The following is a 25734-nucleotide window of genomic DNA, read 5'->3' on the forward strand; positions in this document are numbered from 1 at the left end:
CCGAAGGCAGACGCTTAACGACTGAGCCACCCAGGCGCCCTTCTCCAGGCAAACAGGATGACTTGGAACAAGCACTACTCTCTTAGTCTTTCCTTATTATGTCCCAGGTACCGTCTACCCTACAGGCCACACTGTCAAACACACTAACGTCCAGGGTAACAAGGACCTACTGATGAAACACAAGAACCCTTCTGCCACTTCCTCCAGCCAAGGTGAGCTTCCCCAGGGGCTGTGAGGTTTCTCAGGAAAATCTTAAAACCGTTCAAAGCACTGGCAACCTCAGTCCCCCTTCAGGACTCATACCCAGAACCCCTGGGAGCCTCATCTCTGGGTTCACTGCTAGTCGGAAAAGACTGAGGGAAAGAAGAAAACCCCTGACACGCTACTCCTGCGACCCCAGCTGTGTCCCCGCATCAAGTCCTGAGTGAGGAGCAAAGAAATCCCCCTCAGCCCGGACGGTCCACAGAAAGTCTCTGGGCAGCTCTGGCCTCTTCCTCACGGCACAGCAGCGTGTTACATGGACAGACTCCCCCAGCCGTCACCTTCCTTCGTTTCTGCATCCGACTGCTTCTCCAGGTGTCTGCTGGACGAGGTGAACAAGAGGACGTGGCTGCGGGATGACCCACCAGCTGGCTCCCGGCAACGGGAGGCTGCTCACCTCCCCTCGGTTCTGGGAATGTACATTTTACCCTCTGTTCCCACAGTGGGAGCCACTTTCAAGGGGGCAGCCTGGAGACAGCAATGTGGCGTTCAGACCACCACTGTAGGGTATCCGTGACTGAACCCCAGTAAGACCACTATAGACACTTCAAGACTCTGGAGGGAGAAGGCAGGAATCTACTGAACTGGTTGCCACCCTTCAAGCCTCATGTGTAAGCTCCGTGGCTTATTCCCTATGCCACCTGCCACCTGGGGCGGCTGCCTCCTCCTTCCTGCTCCCCCCCCCCGGCACACGGCGGCCAGTTTTCAGATTTCAGCCAGGGACCCCCAAGGGTGCAAACCAACAGTATCCACTGTTCTGCCCACAAAAGCTCTACCAAATTTTGTTTTTATTTGTTGCTTGTACTTCAACTTGTGCTTTAAAAAATGTATTTGAAATTTATCTAAATTATTATTTATATCATGTTTCATTTTTATAAAATATATATAAGGTCAATGACAAAGAGACAGTAAATTTCAATGATTAGAAAATCCCAGAGAAAAATAACAGAAAAAAATGAGATCAGGCCTTAGGTACACTCAGGTAGTTATAATCTCAGGTAGTTGTCATCTCTTGCACCTCTGTTCAAGGAAGGCCACACACACGGCCTCTGAGCATCCTACTGTTTGTGGGAAAATGCAACTGGTTATAGGACATACAGTGTCATAAATAGACTTTGTAAGATTTCGTCGGCTTGGTGTGGGTATTTTCATATTACAATAGTAAAGGAGATGAATAAAAAGTAAAACTGTATTTGTATGGAATTCTTTACGAAATAATACAGAACAGGCAAGAAGAAGTAGCATAAGTTTTCGTAAGTGAACCACGTAGGTGGACATGAGTCATGACACAGCTCGGTCATGTGAGTCCCTGTCATAAGCACAGACGCGGCGGCATCGAGAGCTAGGCCTCCACAGCTCGTCTACGGGCAGGACTGTGCCATTGGGCGGTCAGTGTGACAGGAATGGGAAGGAAACGCTGTGCTGATCACAGAGCCCCTGCAGCAAAGACAAGGCCGGCTGTGACTCGAGCAGAAGTTAGACGTAATCAAGAACAAATCTGCTTACAGGTGATGAGGTTTTGTGGCTATACATTTACAGGTACTTTCAAAGCTCTTATTATTGAAATTCCTACAGGAAAAAGTAACTGTAATTAGAGATCTGAAACTCTTGAATATCATTTTCCCAATGAAATCATTATTCTTGTAACTAAGGTTTTGACAGAAAAAGGCTTCTAAGGGTACAACTATCACATCATAGCATAGACTGTAAAGCTAAGTAACCATATTTTTCAAAGCAGAAATAACGGCATATGGCTTAAAAAATATTTGAATTTGAAGGTTTATTTGTATAAAAGATTATAATTTGTGCACATATGAAATTCATTTGATTTTCTATTTAATGACTCCTTTAAAAAGTTCTATGAAATCAGCACTGCCACAGAAAAATCTGGAAAGTATATTTGGCTAAAGATGGATCCACTTTCAAGCAGTTAAAATCAAAACAAAACAAAAAGAGCCCACCCTAGTTGTTCACAAAAATTGACCCCTAGGGGCGCCTGGGTGGCTCAGTTGTTGAGCGTCTGCCTTCGGCTCAGGGCGTGATCCCGGCGTTCTGGGATGGAGCCCCTCATCAGGCTCCTCCGCTGGGAGCCTGCTTCTTCCTCTCCCACTCCCCCTGCTTGTGTTCCCTCTCTCGCTGGCTGTCTCTCTCTCTGTCAAATAAATAAATAAAATCTTAAAAAAAAAAAATCGACCCCTAGTAATATCTCTGATGTGTGGTGGGTGGCTGTGCCACTCGTTAGCAACCTTGGACAAATCCTGAGCTTCTAGAAAGTTCCACCTCCTCATATGTGAAATAAAAGTGTTGGACTACATGGTGCATCATCTCCTTAAAGTTTTGTGACTGTGTAGGCTTTTGAAAAGACCACCTGTCATTCACCAATTCCAAGCGAGGGTGCAGATGTTTAACTTCAGAAACCACAGGCCCTGGAAGGTTTTAAATCAAGTGTTTGTAGGGAGAGCCTACAACCATCCTACAGCCATCCTCTGATGGCTAGTGCTTTAATCTTTTTTAAGATTTTATTTATTTATCTGACAGAGAGAGAGAGCACAAGCAGGGGGAGCAGCAGGCAGAGGGAGAGAGAGAAGGAGGCTCCCCACCAAGCAAGGAGCCCGATGCGGGGCTCGATCCCAGGACCCTGGGATCACGACCTGAGCTGAAGGCAGATGCTTAACCAACCGAGCCACCCAGGAACCCCAGCACTCTAATTTCTAACACAGATCCATTTAGCTTGACGGAATGTCAAACCTGTGCCTGCTCCCACCTGTGATCTTCATGTGCCCCAAAACCAACGTGGACCACAGCTACCCATTCTTCAGCACGCTCGCTCATCTGTAGGCGGGACTGCTATCTGGGATGCTTGCTTTAATACTTTATGCTGCCTTCTTGTAGCACTTAGTTCATTAAATCTGAGTCTTCACAGGAACATTTCAGAAAAGACTATCATCTTACCTCTTGTTAACTACTCCAAAATTAATATGGCAATTGGGTGATTTATTTTGTGGAAATACCCTGGAAACAAAGTTGAAGCTCAGGCAACTGGTCTACCAGGAATATAAAGATTTTTTTTCTTTATTAAAGAAATACCTACATACAGACTCACATCTAAAAATCAACAATAAATGTGAAATAGAAGTCATCACCACTTACCTGCATAAGCAATACTTTCCCTCATTTCCCTTACAGACAACATAAAGGGATGAAAAAAATCATTTTTGTTAAGTACTTGGTATGCTTCCATTTAATAAAAAGCCTATCTATAAAATACACTAGCTACCAGTCTACCCTTCCTCACTGGTCAACTCTGGGGCCGTCATTCATCCCCTAATGTTCTCAGGGGTTTGAGGGCAACCTGTATCCACACCCAAACCTTCCACACCCAAGGTCCACTAGTTAGTTGCAAATGTAATCAAAAGAGATCAAGGCATTACAGAATCATTTCCAAATTTACCTTGACAGGATCCAAAGACAGTATCATTAGAAAAGAAACAAAAGCATGTTTAAAAGGGAGGAAAGCATTCTGTCAATGAAGATCAAAAGGTGTGCAAAGTACACCTTCAGTTTTAAATGTCCAAATGTTTGAAAACCCAGTTACAGCTGCTGGGAGGTCTTCCTAGACAGAATGCCCATCACCAGTGGTGAAAGACCTGTCTCCTTCCAACATTATCCTACACAAAATAGTTCACAGGAGACTTAATGGAAGTGATAATGCAATGCAGAGCTAATCTTCCACACAGGGCTGGGTGATGTCAGCATACCATATGTTCCCTTTAATATTGTTCCCTAATGAGCATGAGGGAGCTAAGAGTCATCAATAACCAAGTTCCCGTGGGTCCTTATTTACTGGACCATGTGGTTCTGTCCTTGGAACTGGATAAAAGGAAGATGTTCCTTAGCTCTAGAAACTTCAGTGAGATCTTGCAAGACATGTGACAAAGTTGAAGCTGAGATGTAGAAAGAAAAGATACATGATGCTTTAAAATTCAATTTTACAGCGGTACACCAGAGAACATTGGTTCACAAGTCAATGAAAAGTTGGTGCCAAGTTTCTAACTGAAGTGAAACCTCGTGGCTCCATCCTCTGATGCGATGAGCTTCAAGGGGCACATGTCATACATCTGAGAGTGAAAGGAAATGTACCACATAATCCAGCACATTAAAAAGCCCAACATTATGGAAAGCTGACTGGCATTTAATAAAATGTAATAAAACAGACTTAAACATAAAACTAGGGTTTGGGTTTAAATAATCAAATCACCAAAGTAGAACTTGACGAGGCTCCAGTTACACGGCAGCTTCTCTGCAAACTATCTCGAGTCTTCCTTGGATTGAGGGCTCACTATGATCTCAATGGTGAGGGGGCTGCTCAAACAAAAAGCTGTTGAAAACATTCATGCAAAAGAGAATTATAATACCCAGGAAAGAGGTGGCAGACTTTCCACTGTACTCTCTACTAGTCAAGCCATTCCTGTGGTTGACTTTTCTTATGTAAAGTATATTTCATCCCAGAATCTAGAGGCACATCCTTCCACAATACAGAGCAAAATTAAGCCTTCTTTCTTTCGGCACACAACAAACGTTTTCATTAATCCATCATTTCATCTCTATTTAGTTTGGCTTTTCCATGATTCCTGTATTACATGTGTTCTTCTTTAGTGGATTTTTCCTTCTGTTTTTCTAAACTATTTCCTCCTGCAGATATCAAAAAACAACTAAAGAGATGTTTAAAATATACATATTACTTTGTTGCCCACTTCATATCCTATCAAAAATGAGAGAGTCTCAGTCGGTTAAATGTCCAGTGGTTCAGTCAGTTAAATGTCCAACTCTTTTTTTTTTTTTTTAATTTATTTGACAGAGACAGCCTGCCAGCGAGAGAGGGAACACAAGCAGGGGGAGTGGGAGAAGAAGAAGCAGGCTCCCAGCGGAGGAGCCCGATGTGGGGCTCGATCCCAAAACGCCGGGATCACGCCCTGAGCCGAAGGCAGACGCTTAACGACTGAGCCACCCAGGTGCCCTAAATGTCCAACTCTTGAGTTCACCTCAGGCCATGATCTCAGGGTCATGGGACGGAGCCCATCGTTGGGCCCTGAGTGGTAAGTCTCCAAGCTCAGTGGGGAGTAGGCTTACGATGATCTCTCTTCCTATGCCTCTGCCGTTCCCCCCAGTCACACACTAATAAATAAATAAATCTTTTAAAAAATCAGAGTCTAATCTAAGAAGGAAGGTATTGTATTCAGCCAGTCACTTACCCATTGTGCTTTTTTGTTCATTGAACTGAAAGTCATCACTAAGTTTGCAGAACCTCTTAGCTTCCTTTTGAGGGCAAAAGTATGCTAATGAAACTTTACTGACAATCTATTGAGTGTACTGCATTATAACACAATGGTTGAGAGAATGAGCTTGAAAATAAAAATCTGGGTTTGAATCCTGGCTCTGCAACAGGCAGCCTGGCCTTGGCATATTCCTTGACTTCTCAAATCTGTAACTAGTTCAAGGATTAAATTATATAGCATATGTAAAGTGCTTAGCACAATGCCACCCATGTGGTAAAGAAAAGTAGAGTTTAGCTATTATGTTGTTATTGATGTTCTTATTAGTGTTATTATTATTATTACTATTACTTATTCCCTTATATAGTCTAAGTTTTAGACCTGGGATCTAGCAATCATTTCTACTATTTTATTTCTGCATGTTTTTTACTAGTCTCATCTAATCCACAGTCTCTCTAACATGAGAGAATAAATAAACAACTAGTCTTGGGCAATTTTACTGGCCAGCTGGAAGTGTGACCAGCAATGTTTTACAAAGAAGCAGATCGGGCAACACAGCTTCTATTCAGATATCCTCAGTCAGGGAGTCAGAAGGTAATTATTCATTCATTCACACACAGGAAAAAGATTTATGGTAACACAGTGATGAAAAATGATCAGTGTCAAAGAGAAACATCAATAAAATGCTGGGGGGAGTTCAGCAGATGGAGGAAGAATTGTGTTGGCCCTGAAAGGTTAAACTCGTAATGGACAGAGAGTGCAATCGAGTTCCTAAAATTGTTCTGGGGTTACTTTCATGCTGAAATCTCCCTCCCACCGGCTGCACCCCCAGGCTGCGCTCCAGTCCTGATGTGTCTATGGAATTGACTTTTAAACATTTATTCCAAAAAATACCAAGCGGTTTTAAAAGGTAATCATATGAGACATGGTCGTGAAAACTGTAAGCACAGGGCTGGAAGTAAGTGAGGCATCAGCCTGTTAGAGCTCCTCCAGGGAAGACCAACAAGTAGGGAAACGGATCCGCAAACCACATCATGGGCTGCGACAGGGCTACATGAAACAGAAACATTAATCCTGGAAGAGAAGGCTTGGGAAACCATGACTGTTGTTTTTGTATAGGTGAAGTGCTCTTGTGTGAATGAGGGCTTGGGTCTCGTGTAAATCTGGAAATGTAAATGAGAACCACGGGAAAGAGTGCCAGAAAAATAGATTTTATGTTAATGTAAGGAACTAATCTATAATGGTTTGCGGTGTCCAACCATGGCTTCCTCCTGAGGAAGTGAACTCTGTTCTACTGATGGAGGTCCCCCAGACGGGAGCTGGGAAGGGAGGAGTGAGTTAGATAACTTGCATGGTCCCTTCACACTCTGCTTAGGAAATGTCTAAGACAGTGAAACATTCTCCTTTTAGAGAAAATCTAATTAATTGTGCAAACTGTTTTCAGAACTTGATTGTGGTGCAGCTCTCCTATTTGCATGTCTGTAAGCAAATGAGAAACAGAAATTTACTGAAGGCTTAAACTTCCTTGGAGAGTTTAGTTGGAATGCCAATAAAATAAAGCTTCTGAATCCTCCCCCACAAATGGATATGAACAGGACCAAGAAAAAAAATTAAAACTTCAACTTCTGAACCATATAGTAGGGTGTCTGACATTATAGGAATGCAACAGGTAGCCCATTTCCCCACCAGCCTTTGTTTTCATGGCCTCCTGCCAAAGACAGAGAGTTTCATTCCAAAATGGTGAGCGATGATGTCTGGGACTATGCCCTCCTGTCTGCCTCAGTTCACTCCCCACCTTGGGGAAATGGGTAACAAACACAAGGTTTTATTCTGCTTTGAAGGCTCTTTCACAGAGAAGAAATTCAGGAGTTATAGTTTAGAAAGAATCTCCAAAGCAGGTCAACAGAGAGACAGACCGAGGCTCTCCTCAAAGGCATCGACCGCTACAGTACTTATTTGTGTCCCTCAGCTCTCCACCGTTGACTTCTCAAGGCCTGCTAGACTCCTGGTTTTGACAGAAAAACACTCAGTTGGTGACATGAGGTTACTAAGATGAGAGTAACTTCCCAAAGTCTACGTCTTCACAGGAGAAAATTTGCCACAGGTAATCCAGTGATAACTGGATGTGTCTATTCTGGATCCTTTCAATCTTTACTTGGAGTCCATCGGAACAGATACATTCAGAATAACATCTAGGGGTTGGGGGACAGGAAAAGACTTGGAATGGGAGAATGGGAACTACTCTGTGAATTAGAAACCCTGAGCTCGTGTCTCCACGTCTATAATCTTGGCTAAGTCTGAGACTGAGGTTTCTCATCTGCCCAATAAACTAAGGATAATAACTCCCACAGGATAGGAGGGAGGGCTTCAAAGAAATGACTTCTATAAAAGCACTTTGTAAAGTTTGAAATGTACCTAAATGTTAGGTTATGGCAATCTTTTACTATGCCTAATAAGCATGATTTGACTCTTTAAATCTCAATAATTTAGCAATGATTTAAAGTAATACTCTATATTTTCTTACTTTTGTGTAAGAATACCAAAACTATTTGCAGAGATACTATGCAGAGATCTATTAACAAGATTATTAAAAGGCCACTTGGAGTTTTAGATTTCTTTTTTAGTACAAAAATGTTCTTTTTATTCTGTAACTTAGCTTCTTATGTCTACAAAAAGTAGTCCTTGATATTTCTCTGTTTTGATCAGTTTCTGTGAAAGTTCTACATAAATAGCAATTATAATATCATGGTCTCATGAACACTGTTTGGCTCTGCAATGTTGAAACAAAACAAAAGCCATAACCACAAAGGAACTTGCTCAGAAATCTATCCGTGGAATAAGTCAGTAATATACATTGTATATATAATACAATATATATATTTTGGAAAGTGTTTTAATCCCTTCAAAAAAAAAAGGTATACCAGAGATCAAATGTTTATCTTGAATAAGCAGATGACAGATGAGACAAATAAAAGCTTTTCTGAATTCTCAGCTTCTAGACTGACACTAAGAAGACAGCAGTGAACTGAAGAGTTAAAAACCTTTTCCCTTAAAAGAGTAATTAAGGTTTCCACTAATTGCAAGGGCAGTGGTTGAAACATCAGGATTCATCCTCAGTCACAAGGTTGGCTGGGTTACAAAGATCACTCTAGACCATGTAATGCTTTAAAAATACCAGTGACAGTCCTACCACACACATGCCCCTGGGGCCCCTCTCTGGAGGGGAAGCTCCTCCGGGCATTCGAGTCAAAAGCTCTTTTGTATATTACAGGGCAATCGGTGGGGAGGGGCACACTGAGCATTTCCCCCAAACAGCAAAACTCACTCAACTGACACAACTTTCCTTCCATACTGTAGATTTTTTAAAGTAGCATAAGAAAGCCCAGGATTTTTGTTTCCTTTGCACAGTATGACCATTCTATATTTTTTACAAAACAGGAAATTGCAATAAAAAGGGAGATGTCTTGTCAAAAAGGCCCTACCAGTAGTTCTAGTTATAAAATCACTTCAAGAATTATCCACTGAGTTAGGCAAAAACCCTTTAATATACGCAGATACAAAAGAAAGCAAAATTTCCACAAGCATTATTAAATTATGGCATATTAGGAGTCATTAACAATCAGCAGGCAGGGGCACTGGGTTCTGCCAGTCTAATGTTCCAAACGATCAAAAATGATGTCCATGGGGCAATTAATTTCCTGCACATTGATTATTCCAATCTCCACACTAATAAGGAGGGCTAAATGAAATAAAGTTAGAGAGCGCCATGAGAAATTGCAGACTGAGCCTACTTGTAAGGGGCAGGGGTGGGGGCAGGGGGTTATAACCTCTGGAGATGAGCTACCTCTCAGGTTACTGGGGGAGTGAGAAGTTTCTCTGGCACCCTGACACACATCTTGACAACTTAGCACTGCTTAGAAATCATCTGTACGTCAATTATCCCCCTCCCACACGCGCAGAATACATGCATTTGCACAAACCGAGGAATTAGGACCCAGACAGACTGTCCAAGCCAACCAGCTAGTGATGACCACAAGAACAGACCAGGGACTCCGGGTGAGTCCAATTAGCTTCTACTCTGTGGAGACTTACTTGGCTGCTTAATGCTCCTGGAATTAGCACAAATGTCACTGCTATTAATTCAACAAGTGACAGCAAACTGTAAAACCGTCCCTTTGGTCTTGGTTTATAGAACTACTTACTAATAAAATGTTAGTCAACAAATGTATCGACTCTGTTGCAAAAATTTTAACCACAATTCTAACCACTCCTTCCTTCATACCATCCTTGATCTGTCAGACACTTATGAAATACCCAGTAAATCTGTCAGGCAACGTGTTCCTTTCTGTTGGGACACAAACCGAAATCAGACCCAGATCCTGTTCTTAAAGGGCTCAAAATATTAAAAAAAAAAAAAAAGAAGAAGAAGAAGAAGAAGAAAGCGCGCGCACACACACACACACACACACACACGCACGCACACAGTGGTGTGCTGGTAAGCATTCCGCAACAGTTAAGACGGGAGAAAAGGGTGAAGGAGCTCCCGTGCTGTCAGTACTCCTACCATGGCCGATTTCAATCTGCCAACCTGCCGTCACCGAATGCAGACCAGGGGAGAGGGCGCAAGCCAGCAGCCGCTGACTGCAGTGCACCACTCCTCAATTTACACTGATACTCGTATCAGTGTAAATTTACACACACACACACACATATATAAAAGAACAAACCAAACACTTAACAGTTGTTATCTTAAAGCAATGGGATTATGATTAATTTTATTTCTTCTTTATACGTTTTTAGCATTCAACCTTTTTTATAGAGTATTTTTTTTTAATCCTTAACTTTTCACCCATTTTAATAGAGCGATAATGGACATATACCGCTGTGTATGTTTAAGGTATAGAGTATAATGACTTGACTTACCTGAATGATGACCACAATTACTTTACTTAACGTCTACCATCTCACATAGATACAAAAAATGGACTAAATGAAAAAGAATAAAAAGAGTATTTTTAGATCAGCACTAGCACTGATGTCCTCATCCGAGACCATTCCTACGAGGCAGTCCTGGCATTACCAGAACTACTTAAGGAGCAGAGAAACCAAAACATTTTAAAGGCACATCAAATTAGCTTTAGAGCCCCAGGTCCAGGTAGAGCTGGGAAAGGCAACACTTCGCAGAAAGGCTTCAGTCGGCCCTGCGCTCTCCCGAGCCCCACCCTCACTGCCGTAAGACCTTCTGTCACCTGTAAAATACCTCCCAGGGCAGCTCTCACCACACATCCTCCATCAGCTCAAGTGCTCAGTCATCCGTGTCTGCACACGGAAGGAGAGGGAAGTGGGAGCACAAGGAGGAAGACGATCGCTAAATCAAGTACAGGGACCCCGCAAGAATCTTCCTGCCGCTGCCAAGCCCCTAGACGCACTCCGGGAGATGCCACTGTGTGGCTGTGCGGTTAGACCTCAGCAGTGTCTGCTGCTGCAAATCCGCGGTCCCTCCTTCAGCTTTCTCGATGCACAGATGGATTCTGCTCTGGAACCGAGCAGCTATGCCTCATCCCAGAAACCCTTCCTCTCTCTCCTTTTTTCACTTGTGACTATATACACCATGAAGCCCACAATCTTAAAAACCACTGATATTTAGAACTATTTTTAATGAAAAGAGCTGGAAGTTCCGTGGAAGGAAAATAAAATGCCTTCTTGCTGCATGATGTCTGAACACTTGCGAAGCACTTCCACGTGTCTTATCATGTATCATTGTCACAATCACCCTCTGGCGTGCCTGTCCCTGTCCCCTCTGTATGTGAGCGGAAAGAAGCTCAGAGGGTTTACAAGCTCCCCGCAAGTTCCCGAGGCCACAGAAGGCTAGTCCACTGCCCTCAAGACATGGACTTCAGGTTCCATATTCCAATCCAATAAGGAATCGCCCAGTCTTGACTCGATTTCAAATCCTGACACCACCACTTTCCTTCTGTGTGGCCTTAGGGCAGAATCCTCACCTTCTCTGGGCCTCATTAACTCTTGTGGAGAATGGGGGAACAATACCTACTTCATGGGGCCGCTACGAAACTCAAACAAAACCAAACTCGGCATATGGCGGGTTCACAACATATTCACCTCCCCTTTCCAAACCTGCCCTAAGCCCCCTGTTCGTTTCCTCTGCCTCCTTTCCTTGTACCACCCTTCTGTCAAACACATTCATTTTGTTTCTCGCCCTGACTCGGCAGGCTCCCCAGTCTGACAGTGAGGGTTCAATGGTCTTCTGATGGATGGTGGATTTTACGCATGGTGTACTTCCGTAACGAGAGTTAGCCCACACACAACTGGTAAACCAGGGAAATGTGTCAGTCCAACACGGAAGCCCCACCGGCAGTTCTCAGCACATTATATTTTGTGCTATCACGACACAGAGGCCCCACGCGTGCACACACGCGCGCACACACACACACACACACACACACACACGGGTGGGTGCAGCAAGCCGCGACAGAATGCAGCACTGCCCACGTGGCCTGCCCTTCCTACTGGCTCAACCTGGCTACACGTGAGGTTTCAAAAGGGTTTACTGCACGTTCCTCTCAGATATTTGCACAAAACAAACAAGCAAAGCCTAGAGAAGGAGCCAGACCATTTTGTGCAAAGCCTCTCCCTGCTCCCCTACCTGCAAATTCTGATGCTAATGTCCCTCTGTCCTTGTTTTCAGAATTTGGCAGACCCAATGCTTCCTTATCTACTCCTCCATCGAGCTGCCTTCTCCTTTGCCTTTTAGAGAGAAAGCCTTGTATTACCCTGTGATTCCTTTATTTAGAGGGAAGTTAGCAGGTTATTATAGTTGTGCTGTTATTTTTAATAAGATCGCTATTGTCCTGGCTAATGTTAAATTATAACAGCAAATGTTTTGAGTGGCTAAAATGTTTAGAGTGATCTATTCCAATTCTATTTCCCTTAAAACGGCAGTTATTTATACTGTGTGTTTTTGCAAAATGTGGTTTTTTTAAAGGACTGTATTGTGCTATAGCGGAAATGCCCATATTTTGCTATGTTGAGTAGATATTTTTTATATACTGAGGCACCATGGACTGGTGGAATAAATCGTTACAGATAAAGGGTTCTCATTGCACTTACTTAATTCTTGGCTAAAATTCAGCTCAGGACCTCATTTCTATGGTTAAGAATGAACAAGTCCTACCACAGATGGTACCAAGGTGGGCAGTTCATACTGGTTTTCATAGATGTGTCAACGAAATGCTTCCAAACATAAAACAAGGTTAACATGTCATGTTCAAATAACTCCATGCAGTCCTGGCCTAGCTCTACAACTGTAAGCAGTTTTTGTTTTATTATATAAAATTACCCCATTTTTAGTGAGCCAAACTTCCAAGCAAGCAAAGACACTGCAAGAGAGCCCTCTGTGCACGCTCCGCTGTAGGGTAACCAAGTTCTAGGGTGAAGAGAGAAGTTCAAATATTCTTTAAAGTTTTTCCTCTTACCCTTGCCATATTTAATTTGCAGTAAAATAAATAATATGGTTTTCATTTACAATGTTTTTTTGACACGGGCAAATAACCTTCCCAGGCCTCCGTTTCCTTATAGGAAAACAGGAATTTTTATAAACCAAGTAACTGCACTGCCAATTTTAGGAGAATGTGTGTGTGTGTGTGTGTGTGTGTGTGTGTGTGTAGGGAAATTACTCGTGAATCTGCGGATCCTCCAATCTTGACGCCGTAAACTGCTCTGGTAAAGAGCGTATTATCGTCATCAATGATTCTTTATCCCCTGACACTTCCCGGTAAATTGCCTGGCACATAATAATTGCTCAATAAGCATTTGCTGAATTAAATTAAACCATATGCATAATTAATCTAAGTCCAAATTTCTCAATTAAGTTGTTTCAAAGAAACTAGATTTATTCCTAGACAGCAAATAGATTGTTTTTAAAATCAAACAAAAACTTCTATTTCAAATAAAACTTGAGCCCTGTTACCATCTTACAGATGTGAAATAAAAGGCACTGGATATACTTGTTGAATTGGTTAGAATTTGGGTTTATTGCAACTGACAGAAAATCACAATATCTTGAAGAGAAGAAAGGCAACGAAAAAACTCTGTACAAATAATAACGATAGATGCACATCATGACGTGTTTGTCCAGACCCACAGAAGGTGTCGCCCCAGGACTGAACCCCACAGCACACTGTGGACTCTGGGAGATCACGACGTGTCAGTGCAGGCCCGTCCTTGGTAACAAATGTACTGCTCTGGGGAATCCCGTTGGTAATAGGGGACTCTATGTAGGGGCAGGGGCTAATTGGGAAATCTCTAAGACTGCTTTAAAAAAAATAAAATCTTGCAAACAGTAGAAGAAGAAGACATACGTTGATTTCCTCTCACATGAAAGTTCACGCAGGCAAGTCCAGTCAGCGTGCTGACGCTACAGTGATCGGGGACCCAGGTCCACTCCCGCTTGTTGTTCTGCCATCCACACGCATCGCCTTCCATTTCATGGCCAAGACAACTGGATGCCAGCCGGCAAGAAGGAGAAAGGGGAAAGAGAAAGGTAGATCCTTCTTTTTAAAGGGCATGTCTCAGATGCTAGCCACATCTCTTCTGCTTACATCTCATCGGCCAGAAGGCATCCCACGGCCATGCCTCGCAGGTCTCGGGAGCCTAGGAAATGGGGCCATCACTGCAGTGGCCACGTGCCCACATGTAAACGCAGAGTGCTGTTAATGCGGAAATGTCAAGGACAGACCATGAGCTTTGAGTCAAACAAATCAATATGGTACAAATAAACTTATTTGCTTCTAGTAAGTTTTCAGACTAAGACTATCACTTGAGTTTTAAGGCCATATGTAATCCAGTGCTAGTTAGTGGGGAGAGTCAGAACTCACCTCCCACAGATAAACTGCTTTGGATTCAAGCCATTAAAACTCCCAGCCCAAATGACCTGTACGGAGACTTCATTAAAATTAAAAGAAATGTTCTAAAAATAAAGAAATAACTGCATAAGGCCAAGATTTAAGAGGGAAGGAGAGATCCATTTGAAATTACCTTTTCTAGTTATAATCATAAATATATCTGTCTTCTTATCTTCAGGACAGAATGAATGCTCTATATTCACTATTGTTATCCAAACTTAATGCACTGGGAATAAAAGTGTGGGGAGGGGCGCCTGGGTGGCTCAGTCCTTAAGCGTCTGCCTTCAGCTCCGGGCGTGATCCCGCCCCATGTCAGGCTCCTCCGCTATGAGCCTGCTTCTTCCTCTCCCACTCCCCCTGCTTGTGTTCCCTCTCTTGCTGGCTGTCTCTATCTCTGTCAAATAAATAAATAAAATCTTTAAAAAAAAAAAAGTGTGGGGAGACTATATAAAAGCCAAAGAAGGACAATGAATATTATAATTTTGAGAGGGTCTGGGATATTCTTTAAAGCATTTACAAGATTCTCTAAGAGATGTGAGACATCCTGCCCCATCTCAACAACCCAAAATGCGGTTATTTCAGACTAAAATAAAATGTAATTTATTTTTAAATTTGTTATTTTATTTATTTTTTATTCATCAAGTTTCATCACTACCACCTAAAAGAATCAATTATGGAGGTTTCACTCTTAGCTAAAAACCTGGAAGCTAAGAATAGAAATGACTTTAAAGATCTCCCCATTATTAAAATCTAGCTCAGAATTCCAAGCAAAAATAACAGAATTTTGGTTAGACAGAAATCTAAATGGTCATATAGTTCATAGGTCAAAACCATTCCTGAGACAATCTAATCTGTATCTGAAAGCTCATGGATTCTCCAAAGAAGATATGAAAAAGCCCAATAAGGACATGAAAAGGTGCTCAGGCATCAGGGAAACGCAAATCCAAACCACAACGAGATGCTACTTAGTCCCCGTTAGGACGACTACTAGCAAAGGTAACAAGTGCTGGTGAGGGTGTGCAGACCTACGACCTTTGTGCTCCGTAACATGTAAAATGCTGCAGCGACTAAGGACATCGGTACGACGGCTCCTCAAAAAAATTAAAGATACATTTACCATACGATCCAGCAATTCCAACTCCGGAGGGGAGAGCGGGGACTCAAGGAGCCATCTGCACACCCGTGTTCGCTGCAGCATTATTCACAACAGCCAAAGGGGCAGCGACCCAAGTGCCCAGCGACAGATGACATTCAAACAAAATGTGACATAGACCCATACGGTGCAGTATTCAGCCTTAAAAAGAAAGAAAATTCTGATATGTAACAGAGCATGGATGAACCCTGAGGACATCATATGAGGGAAAGAAGCCAGCCACAAAAGGACAAAGACGCTACGACTCCCTTTACATGCGGTCCCAAGAGCAGCCGCATCCATAAGGTGGCCTGGCGGCTGCCAGGGGTGAAAGAGAAGACTAGGAAATTGGTGTTTAATGGTGCAAGTTTCAGTTTTGGGAGGTGGAGGGTGGTGATGGTTACACCACACTGTGAATATCCTTAATGCCTCTGAACTGTACACTTAAAAATGGTTAAAATGGTAAATTTTATGATATGTGTATTTTACCACAATAAAAAAAGAAAAAAGAAAGATGACAGACCCTTTTGGGCAAATATTTAAAAAATTAAAAAAACTCCCGGAGTAGGATGTGCCATCATAGGAAGGACTCAGGATGAATAAAAGAATAATTATCATTTCATTTACGTTTATCTTCCTTAAAAGGAAGTACCCCATACACATATGAAGGAATTTAGACCTTAAAAGATATGTTTTCTGAGATTTGCCTCAAAATAATCCCCCGGGGGCAGCGTCCGTGGTGAAGCGCAAACGAAACACGATTTGCCCGTGGTTAACGACTGTTACACTATGTGATGGCACATGCAGCCCCTTCTATTATTTTTTCTAATGATGTATCTGTTTGAATTGTACCATAATTGAACATTTTAGGTGATTTTTACTGTACTTTTATGGTATGAAACAATTTTTAACAAAATTATCAAGAGCACTGAAGAACAGCAAATTCTAAAATATGTGTAAGAAAGAAAATTTTCAAAGGGAAGTGCTCCCTAGATATTTCCACTTCCATTTATAGGGAAACCCAGTTCCTTTCCTTTGGGCTTTTTTAAGAAAGAGCTAAAATATACTGAATGTTTCTGACTCATCCAGGCTTTACATGCACTATTGATGTGCTCCTCAGAATAACCTATTCCCATCCCCATTTCACAGATGAGGAAACGGAGACTCAAAGAAGCAAAGTTATCCGGTTCAAATTCACAGGTATTACGTCAGTTTTAATCCAGGAGTCTGACTGCAAAGCCTTAAGCTCACTTAACAAGCACCTTTCTCTCTCTCCCCTTTCTTGCTGGCGAAGGACAGCCTCATCAACCCCGAGTCGCCAGAATGGGGGTGGCCTGACTGACAACCTATGGAAGGAGACACCTCGTCTTCTGAGGAACAAGATCAACACCGTTGCCTCAGTTGTCTCAGTAAAGCCCTGAGCGTTTTCAACATTAGCTTAGCTCCATTCAGTTCCCTGACTGTGGACTCACTAAGCGTCAGAAGCTGTATGACCTCGGGCGCTGTGCTAGGCACGCAGGTCGGCAACAAGAAGATACAGATCAACATAGAAGTTATTTTAGGAACCAGGTGACCAAACATGAATACATTTCCGTATCACCCAGCTCTTCCCCTTTCACGTCACTCATCAGCCTGATGAGTTGCTTGACATCTGTCTTTGCCACCGTGACATAAGCACAATGAGGGCACAGAGGCTGTCTGCCTTGCCCACGGCTCTGTCCCCAGGGCCGACGACGGGGCTGGGACAGAGCCCAGGCTCAGTGCACATGGAGTGAAAGGAACTAAATTCGGAGTGTCGTGACTGTTCGCTAATTTAATTGGAAGCAATGTGACGAAGAGGCAACAGCAGGGTCTTTGCACGAAGCACTCATTTGTTTGTCCGTTCACTCGTCCGTGCATTTATACACAAGTACGTGCCACTTTTGTAGGTGCTGGGAACACAGCAGTGAAAGACAGGCGTCTCCACCTCCACGAAGAGCACCAGCTCTGCCACTAACCCCCGGCGATCCTGGGCAGCCTGCAGGGGTCAGTGTCAGCTGTCTGCTTAGACCAACAGGACACTAATAACCAACATGCAATGCTGTTTTAAGGAAGATGGGTAATATTTGTAGAGAAGCGGACATAAGGTAAGCACTCAATAAATGGCAACTATTCTAATTAACAATAAACCAAAAGTCAGAACAAAACACGAAGTTATAACCCAGAGCAAGTGACACATGGCCTTAAATACCAGAGCAAATGTACCTAGAAAAGTTTGGTGACAGAAATGTTGGTAAAATGTGTTCTTTCTATGTGGCACTTAATTTTCTTCAAAATGTTTGGGATATGTCATCTTAAATAGGGGTGAAAAATCTTCCTGGATTTCTGAACAAGAGAAAAAGCAGCTACTGAATCAGTCGGCCTGACATTCAAAAGCTTTGAGTGGCCAAAGAAGGTCATGTAGATTTATATTGTTTCTGACATCTTCCAGCAACGACCAAACAGGGGAAATCATGTCAACTGAGCTTCTCAATGACCCACAGCCATGGGGACACTTGGCAAGCCGGGAAAGACTTATCAGGAAGCCTTCTGCAAAGTTCACTCTTTTAAGGAGTCTCAGTAATTTCCGCAATTCCCAAAAAGCGTCCACAAGTATTAACTGTCAGTCACTCTCCATCACACATTTTCACTGACATTTCATTTCACCTTCTCCAAGATTCTGTGACACAGTCTCTGTCATTCTACGACAGAAATGAAACTCAGAGAAGGTGAGAAGGGTGCCCACGCTGGCACAGCTAGTGCGGGGTGCCCAGGAACCCGCAGCCAGCCCTGCGGGTCGACCAGGAGGCCCAGCCCTCTCTCAATGCTACGTCCCCATGGGCTTCTCGGCTTCCTTCCGACTTTCTCAGACGCAGGAAAGAGAAGTGAGCTTAAAAAGAAAAAAGGGGGGGATTCCTTATACCCCAATTTTAAATCCTCAACAAGGATTCCAACCACTGTAAAGCCCTTTTACGGGGAAGCTGCTCGTTTTTTCTCGTTCTTGTGAGGAATTAGAATGGCTAGAATGCGTCTCTGAGATGCCACAAGATGGGGAGCAGCCGAAAGGCCTCTGACATCGGCGCGTCATCCAAGCGCCCGCGAGCGCCCTTGCTGGCCGGTGCCTGCAGGCTTCGGTCGCACAGCCACTGTCTTCTCGCCTTGGCAGAGCCACCCTCTCCTGACACTGAAAGTTTCCACAGGATGACAAAATAAATAAGTAAACCAACTACTCCTTCATCCTAATATCTACCATCTCCTTATCAGGCTACGGTCTTCCTTCAAAACTTCACTTCTATTTAATTCCCTTTAAAAATCATTTGTTGAGCCCAACTTTGTTGCAAGCACCGTGTGCCCAGTGTCAGCCTAGGGACAGCATATTCTTTTATCTCTTCTCTTGGGTTGGATGCTGTTTCCCCAAAGCTCTTTGCTCCGTAACACTGTCAAATATAATGATCACTGGCCACAGGGGGTTATTTAATTTTAAATCACTTAAAATTAAGTGTAATTTAAGATTCATGTCCAGGGAGAGTCACATTTCAAGTGTTCCACTGCCCCCGTGCTGGTGTCCGCCATATCAGCCAGTCCAAGCATGGGTCTTTCCACCAAGGCAGGAAGTTCCGTGGGACAGTACTGCCGTCGGGCACCACGCTCTGTGTTTTCATCCGCCTACAATTTCCAGCCAGGATCAGATCAAGCACAGAGCTACTCGCACAGTGGGGCAGACCACGCTCCACACCTTATCGCTCCTCTCCAAACGAGAGTCCAGGGGCAGGGAAACGCAATCCCATAACCATCTCCCGTGAGCAGTCAGGCATCCTGCGGTAACCCAAGGATGCCATGGAGCGACCAGGGTGCTGATTCCTTACTGACATCGAACTACACACAAGGCCTGACTGCGTTTATTTGAAAAGAGAGAAAAAACATGAAGAACAGAGCTCAGAAACGACGTGTCGCGCTTTATCTGGACTTGGTCGTTTCGGGACTGTCTCGTTTCCATCACACACTGTGTGGAGTCAGCTCACAGGTCTGTGATGCACGAAAATCGAGAGCTTCTTGGTGTCCCAGCAGCTGTACCCAGCGGCTCTGTGTCCATCACTGGGCCACCAAACATACGAGTGACACCGGAAGTGCGATGGCTATCCTTCGGTCACCATGAGAAAAAGAGAAAGAAGCAAGATCAAGAGCCTCATGAACATTCAAAGAAAGCAAAAAAGATGACTGGTCAGAAAGCTAAGCTCTACCACGAGCAGCGCCATGCTGAGAATAAACTATCGAGACGCATGACAAGAGGGCCGCCTGGGGGGCTCAGTCAGTGAAGCGCCTGCCTTCGACTCAGGTCACGATCCCAGGGTCCTGCGATCCAGCCCCTAATCAGGCTCCCTGCTCAGTGGGAGTCTGCTTCTCCCTCTCCCACTCCCCCTTGTGCTCTCACGCTCTCTCTCTCTTTCTCTCTGTCAAATAGACAAATAAAATCTGGGGGGGAAAAAAAAGGTGCATGAAAAGAGAAACACTGAACAGAAGAATGACGGGAAGACTCCACAAGGAGCAGCATCTGCATATCTACTGGCCAGGGAGGGACAGTCCCCACCTAAAGTACTTTTCAATATGATTCAACAAAAACGAAAAGAAAAAGCAGAGAAATGGGAGCTCCTTTGCCCAAGGTTCCTGCCCAGGGAAAAAGAAGTATTAAAAGTTATTCAAACAGGAAAGAGAAGGAAGAAAGCATGGAAGTGGATGGTTACTTAGGTCTGCTTTGTTGGAGATGGCTTTACTCGAAAACCACCTAATTATGAACGATTCATTAGGCCAAGGGGCTTATGTGTCAAAAAGGCCCATGTAACACATCCTGAAGTGAAAGCCACATTTTGCCTACAAGTGCTTGGTGTAAGAAAGAAACCCTCTTCCCCACTATGTACAACTTTGGGTGTTATTACCAAAGGTACTGTCCTGGAGGTGAACGTGAGTGAGCTGAGCCTTGTAACACAAGGAGACAAGGTTATTTGGGGGAAAGATGCCCAGGTTACCAACATCCTGAAAATGATGGATGCCTGAATGCAGTCTTACTGGTTTGACAGCAGTTTGAGACTAGAAATGCCTTGTAATTACCGTAGACTACACACGAATCAGGAAAACCACCATTACTGCGGTGGTTCTGAATATCACCGAACAGCCTTCCATATCTGCAGGAATCAAGAGAACTGCTTATTCTATTGTAAAAAGTAGATTGAGGCGCCTGGGCAGTTCAGTCCGTTAAGTGTTGGACTCTTGCTTTCAGCTCAGGTCATGATGTCAGGAGCCTGAGATCGAGCCCGTGGCAGGCTCTGTGCTCAGCACACAGTCTGCTTGAGATTCTTTCCCTTTGCCCCTTCCCCCACTCAATGGCGTGTGCTCTCTCTCTAAAATAAATGAAAAAACCTTAAAAAAATTAAAATAAGTAAATAAATAAAAATTAAATAAAAGAAAAAGCCATCAAAAGACAAATAAAGACCTGAATTCAAGCTGTGTGACTACAGACAAATTGTGTTACTTCTCTAATCCTCAATTTCATCATCCGCAAAATGAAAAAGTGGACAAATTCTAAGTTCCCTTTCACTTCTGAAATTCCCAGATTCAAAGGCTTTATTTAGTTTACATAATATTCAAGGAACTGTACAGACTTCAGAGATATATAAGATAATACTTCAAAGAGCTTATTAAAAAGTAGAAGCTAGCCAAAAAAAAAAAAAAAAGGAGAAGCTAGCTACACAGGACTAAGTAATGTTAGAAAGGACATTGTACGTGTTATGAAAATGGTACTACCAAAACAGCCTACGGAATCTGCCTCCCTAACTTTCAGGAAGACATGGAAATACTCACCCTTTTCCCTTTATCAAAAAATTTAACAACACAGTGGTTCCCATGGCACATACAAGATGTTTAATAATTTTAATTAAATCAACAGGAATAATAATTACTATTACTGTTGTTATGGTGTTTATTGATGATCTAGTATGTGTTAGGGTCTCTACGAGACACTTCCCTAGGTGACTCATCTTGCCACCAAACAGCTCTACGCAGGAAACACTTCTGGTTTTCTTTCTTTTATAGATAAGGAAACTGAAGTGAAAGGATTCAGCCACTAACCCACAACAGGACAGATAAACACTGGCAAAGCCAAGATTTAAAACCAAGACCACGCAACTGTCCTGCACATGTTTCTACTTTAATACACTGGCTCCTTGAGAAAATGTTTACTTGCTAATAACCAGGAAGGACATAAAATGAGAAGGCTCCTAGACTTATGCTTAAGAACCCAGCTCATGTCACAAAGCTGCCCTTTTCCTCTATATTTCTTCAGAAGACGGAACAGCAACTCATCTTTCTGGACGGGTTCTTCAGCCAAAATATTCCAGCCTACACCAGGTGGCAGTTTTAATGGAATTGGAACCAAGTCCATGACTGCCTATTAGAGTTCCGATGTCCTGAGACCTTTGTTAATTGAATTAGACACAAGAGAAAGGGAACTGAAAAGAGGGTAAGTTAAATTTTCATATTACCTCGGGCAAATGGCAGAGAGAAGTGGGCCTTTTTTTCCCTATGGAACCGGGTACCCACTTGATCATTTACAATTATTTTATAATTAGATTGGTGTTTTGTAAGACAGAAGTCCCTGTCACCCTGACCTTCCAATGCCTCCTTTTCACTGATATGAGAGGGGGAGAGAGGGCCAAGCATCTCTGTTGCTTATTTTCCACAGTTCTGTTTTTCAAGGAGACTTAACATTTATTATGTCACCAAACTACCCAAATCCAAAATATTTCCATATTCTCTGCAGTGAACACATTCCATCACCCACACCACCTAAAAATACCCTGCTCTCCATCACTCAGTAGAACCACAAAGGCTATTAGGAGGCAATAAAATCCCTAGACAGCTTCTCTTTCCTACATCTGCACTCTCTTCTGATCAATTAGATTCGGGGAGGCTGGAGGTGGGAAACACAGGAAATAAAATTCAGGCCACAAATCCTTATCTTAATCCCACAAATAGCACTGGCCAGCAACAACTGGGGAGGGAAAAGCTCACCGTGGAAGGCTTTCCTGCTCTGAACTCAAGTTAATTATTATACAAAATCCATCATTGAATTATTACTCATAAAATGTCTGCTTCTCAGCAAAAATATCACAGATGATGGTCCTATTCTATCTCGGGGCACATGTCAGTATTTATGTCACTGAGGGGAAAATAAGTCTGCATTTGATTCAGACAGATTAAATTCATATTTATAGTAGGTAATCTCCCTTAGTCTAGAAAGGTGCTTTCAAATAATCTAATTTCTAGAAGACATTCCATTCTGGAATTTTTCAGCAATAGCAAGACACGTGTCCTGGCCCCTGCCTCCCATGGAAGCCCTTAATTGAGAAATCTGAAGGCTTAAAGGCTCGGGTCTTTTGTGATGACCTATTTGCAAACATCCCTCTCTTTTCTCATGGGCCTTTCTCTTACCATAAATATTCTTCACCAGCACCCTAAACCCAGAAAGACCAAGACAAGCAAGGTTCAAAATGTCAATGGTTATTTTTTATCATGGAGTTTAGGGAGGGGGTGGGGATATTGACACCTCCAAGACTGACCAAACTGGACAAACCGAAAGAGACAGAAGCACTCAGTTAGTGTAGAAAATGTCAGCTAACTCCACCCCTAAGAGGCAAGGAACGTCAGTGGCTCCATTTCTTCCAAGGAAGAAGCAAGTCCCTCCCCTTTCTTATGGGTATGTGTACGCTCATGGGAATCTCAGGGCACGTGCAACGGACTTCACACATAGCTTTCAAAGGCAAGGTCTAGGTCAAGCCAATCAGGATGGGGACTTGTCCTACTGGGGTGACAGCTCCCACCGCACCTTTTTGCAGGAAAGGCCAGTGGGCCCACCTTCCTCTTCTGAGCAGTGGGTCCTGAAATACTAACAGTCTGCCACACCACATCCACACCCCGACATCCTGGACCCTATGGTGCATATGCGACCAAGTTTAAAAGTGTCCCTGCAAGAGTGTGTGCATAACAGGTACCCAAACCAGACTGGACTCTGCTGTCTTATCCAAAAGGCATCGTTTTCCCTTTTACAACTAAACAGAGCATCATCTCAGGGAAAACTTACCTTCATGCTTAGGTCTGTTTTGAAAAGAAGAAATTAAAAGGAAGAAGCAACTGGAAGGAGTATGGGAGATTCTCCTGGAAGAAGCAACTGGAAGATGCATGGGAAATGAAGAGAAGAGAAGAGCACGGAGGGGAGGGTGGGCAAGGACTGGGAGGGGTGGGAAGGGGAGGGCGCAGGTGTGGCGGACACGCGGGTTTGCTATCACCAAAAACACATGCATCCCACTAAGGTAGCAAACGAGGAAATATTTTGATTTTCTTTTTCAGCAGTTGAAGCATAAACGGTTGCTACAGTAATATCAGAAATTATTGGTCATTTTGAGCATTCTTGCTAGTGAAAAGCCAGCATTCCAGCCAATTTGAAATACTGGCCCCAAAGTGCCCTAGATATTTTGTTTTTCAAATGCAGGAATGTCAGCTGCTGGACAAAAAGTGATGTATACCGTCTAGTGGGCTACATGCTGGCCAGACGCCGAACGTGGAATGTGTCTCCCTGTACCCTGGGTCAGCGCAGCCGTCCTCTACAGCCAGCGCCACGCCCAGAACGGGGAGTCTGCCCAGAACAGAGCAAGAACGCAAGCAGTATTTGAACAAAACTGAGTTCAAAGCCGTCCCCTCTAACAAATGTTTCAAGAAGCTAGCCCAAAGCCAAGGCAAGTTGGCACTAAGGGGGTCTCTTCTTAAGGAAGCTGATTACTCCTAATTCTACTCTAGGTAAGGCCTGTCTGAAGGGAGCCTAGAAAGCCCCAAAATTAAATGTGGCCAAGTCTCCTATTTTATGAGCTTTTCAATAAGGTGTTCTCAAACACATAAAACGGCAGAAACTCTCTCACTTTAATCACGTGCTTATGAAAGAAAACAGCATTATGAGTTGGAAAATTGACAAGGCATATATTTCATCCATACGGATTTTTAAAGTGTACCTATGACCTCAAATGAAGCCTAGAGAGACCCTTCATTTTTAAAATTCTGTTTAAGTTAAGTATAATTAACTTGCAAAGTTATATTAGTTTCAGGTTACAACATACTGATACAACAGCTGTACATATTACTCAGAGCTCACCACACTACATGTCATCAGCATTCATCACCATGCAACATTATTAAAATATTAACTTATAGTCCCTATGCTGTACTTTTCACCTCCAGGAGTTATTTATTTTATAGTTGGAAGTTTGTATCTCTTAATCCCCTTTATGGATTTCACCCGTCTTTCCACCTGAGATCCCTCACATGAAGCCAAAAAGGTACTCACAAACATCCCAGACCGACCTGCAGGTCCCAACCTTGACCGTGAGGCAGCATTACCATTGTCCCAGCCACCGTGCATTTTCCCATAACACCACTACAGAATTCTCCATGGAAAAGAGACCCTTGGAATCTTCCTATCATTTGGAGGAACACCTTTAATCCATGTGAGGATAATCGTAATAGGAGAGACAGTTGAGGAACAGGAGAAAGGCACGCATCCCAGCTCTTTTCTGTGCACTCCACTTTGCTAACCACTCAGTCTCCCTCCCTCACAGGACGGTTACTACCTGTCATTCATTCACAGGAATGTCACTATGTGTCATTCATAGCCTACCCAGACAAAATGGAAACAGCACATACATATCTTCAGTGTGTGTAAATCACGAGAATCCTTAGAGTAACCAAGAGGTGTCCTACGGGGGAGGGGAAAAGGTGAGAACACTAGGAATGTTTCTAGCCCAGAACCTACTTCCGAGAACAGTGTTGCCACAGGGAAGCAGAAGTAGAAAACTGGTGAGAACTGATAAAACAGCAGGTTATCCACTCTCTGCACTGCTACTGAGGAATGCACCGTGGTACCAAGCTCTTTCCTAAACCTGTGACTGACTTCATGATTGATCAGCATTTGTAACACAGTGCTTTCTCCTTCAAGCAGGTGCAGCAGATGGCATACCCTAGTAACATACAGTAGTCCCACACCCCTCTCCCACTACTCTGCAGTTCTTCACAGTAAAATTTGGCCTCT

At 43.3% G+C, this 25734-nt stretch overlaps 1 protein-coding gene and 1 pseudogene across 2 annotated transcripts in view; one reads left to right on the forward strand and one right to left on the reverse strand.

The window, feature by feature from the left end:
* RGS7 (regulator of G protein signaling 7) overlaps positions 1–25734 on the reverse strand; it is a 580289-nt gene that overhangs the window by 465051 nt on the left and 89504 nt on the right. The window lies entirely within an intron of this gene.
* LOC113246841 (ribosome biogenesis protein NSA2 homolog) lies at positions 19528–20677 on the forward strand (annotated as a pseudogene).

Source organism: Ursus arctos, unplaced genomic scaffold (assembly GCF_023065955.2).
Source record: "Ursus arctos isolate Adak ecotype North America unplaced genomic scaffold, UrsArc2.0 scaffold_2, whole genome shotgun sequence".
Classification (NCBI taxonomy): domain Eukaryota; kingdom Metazoa; phylum Chordata; class Mammalia; order Carnivora; family Ursidae; genus Ursus; species Ursus arctos.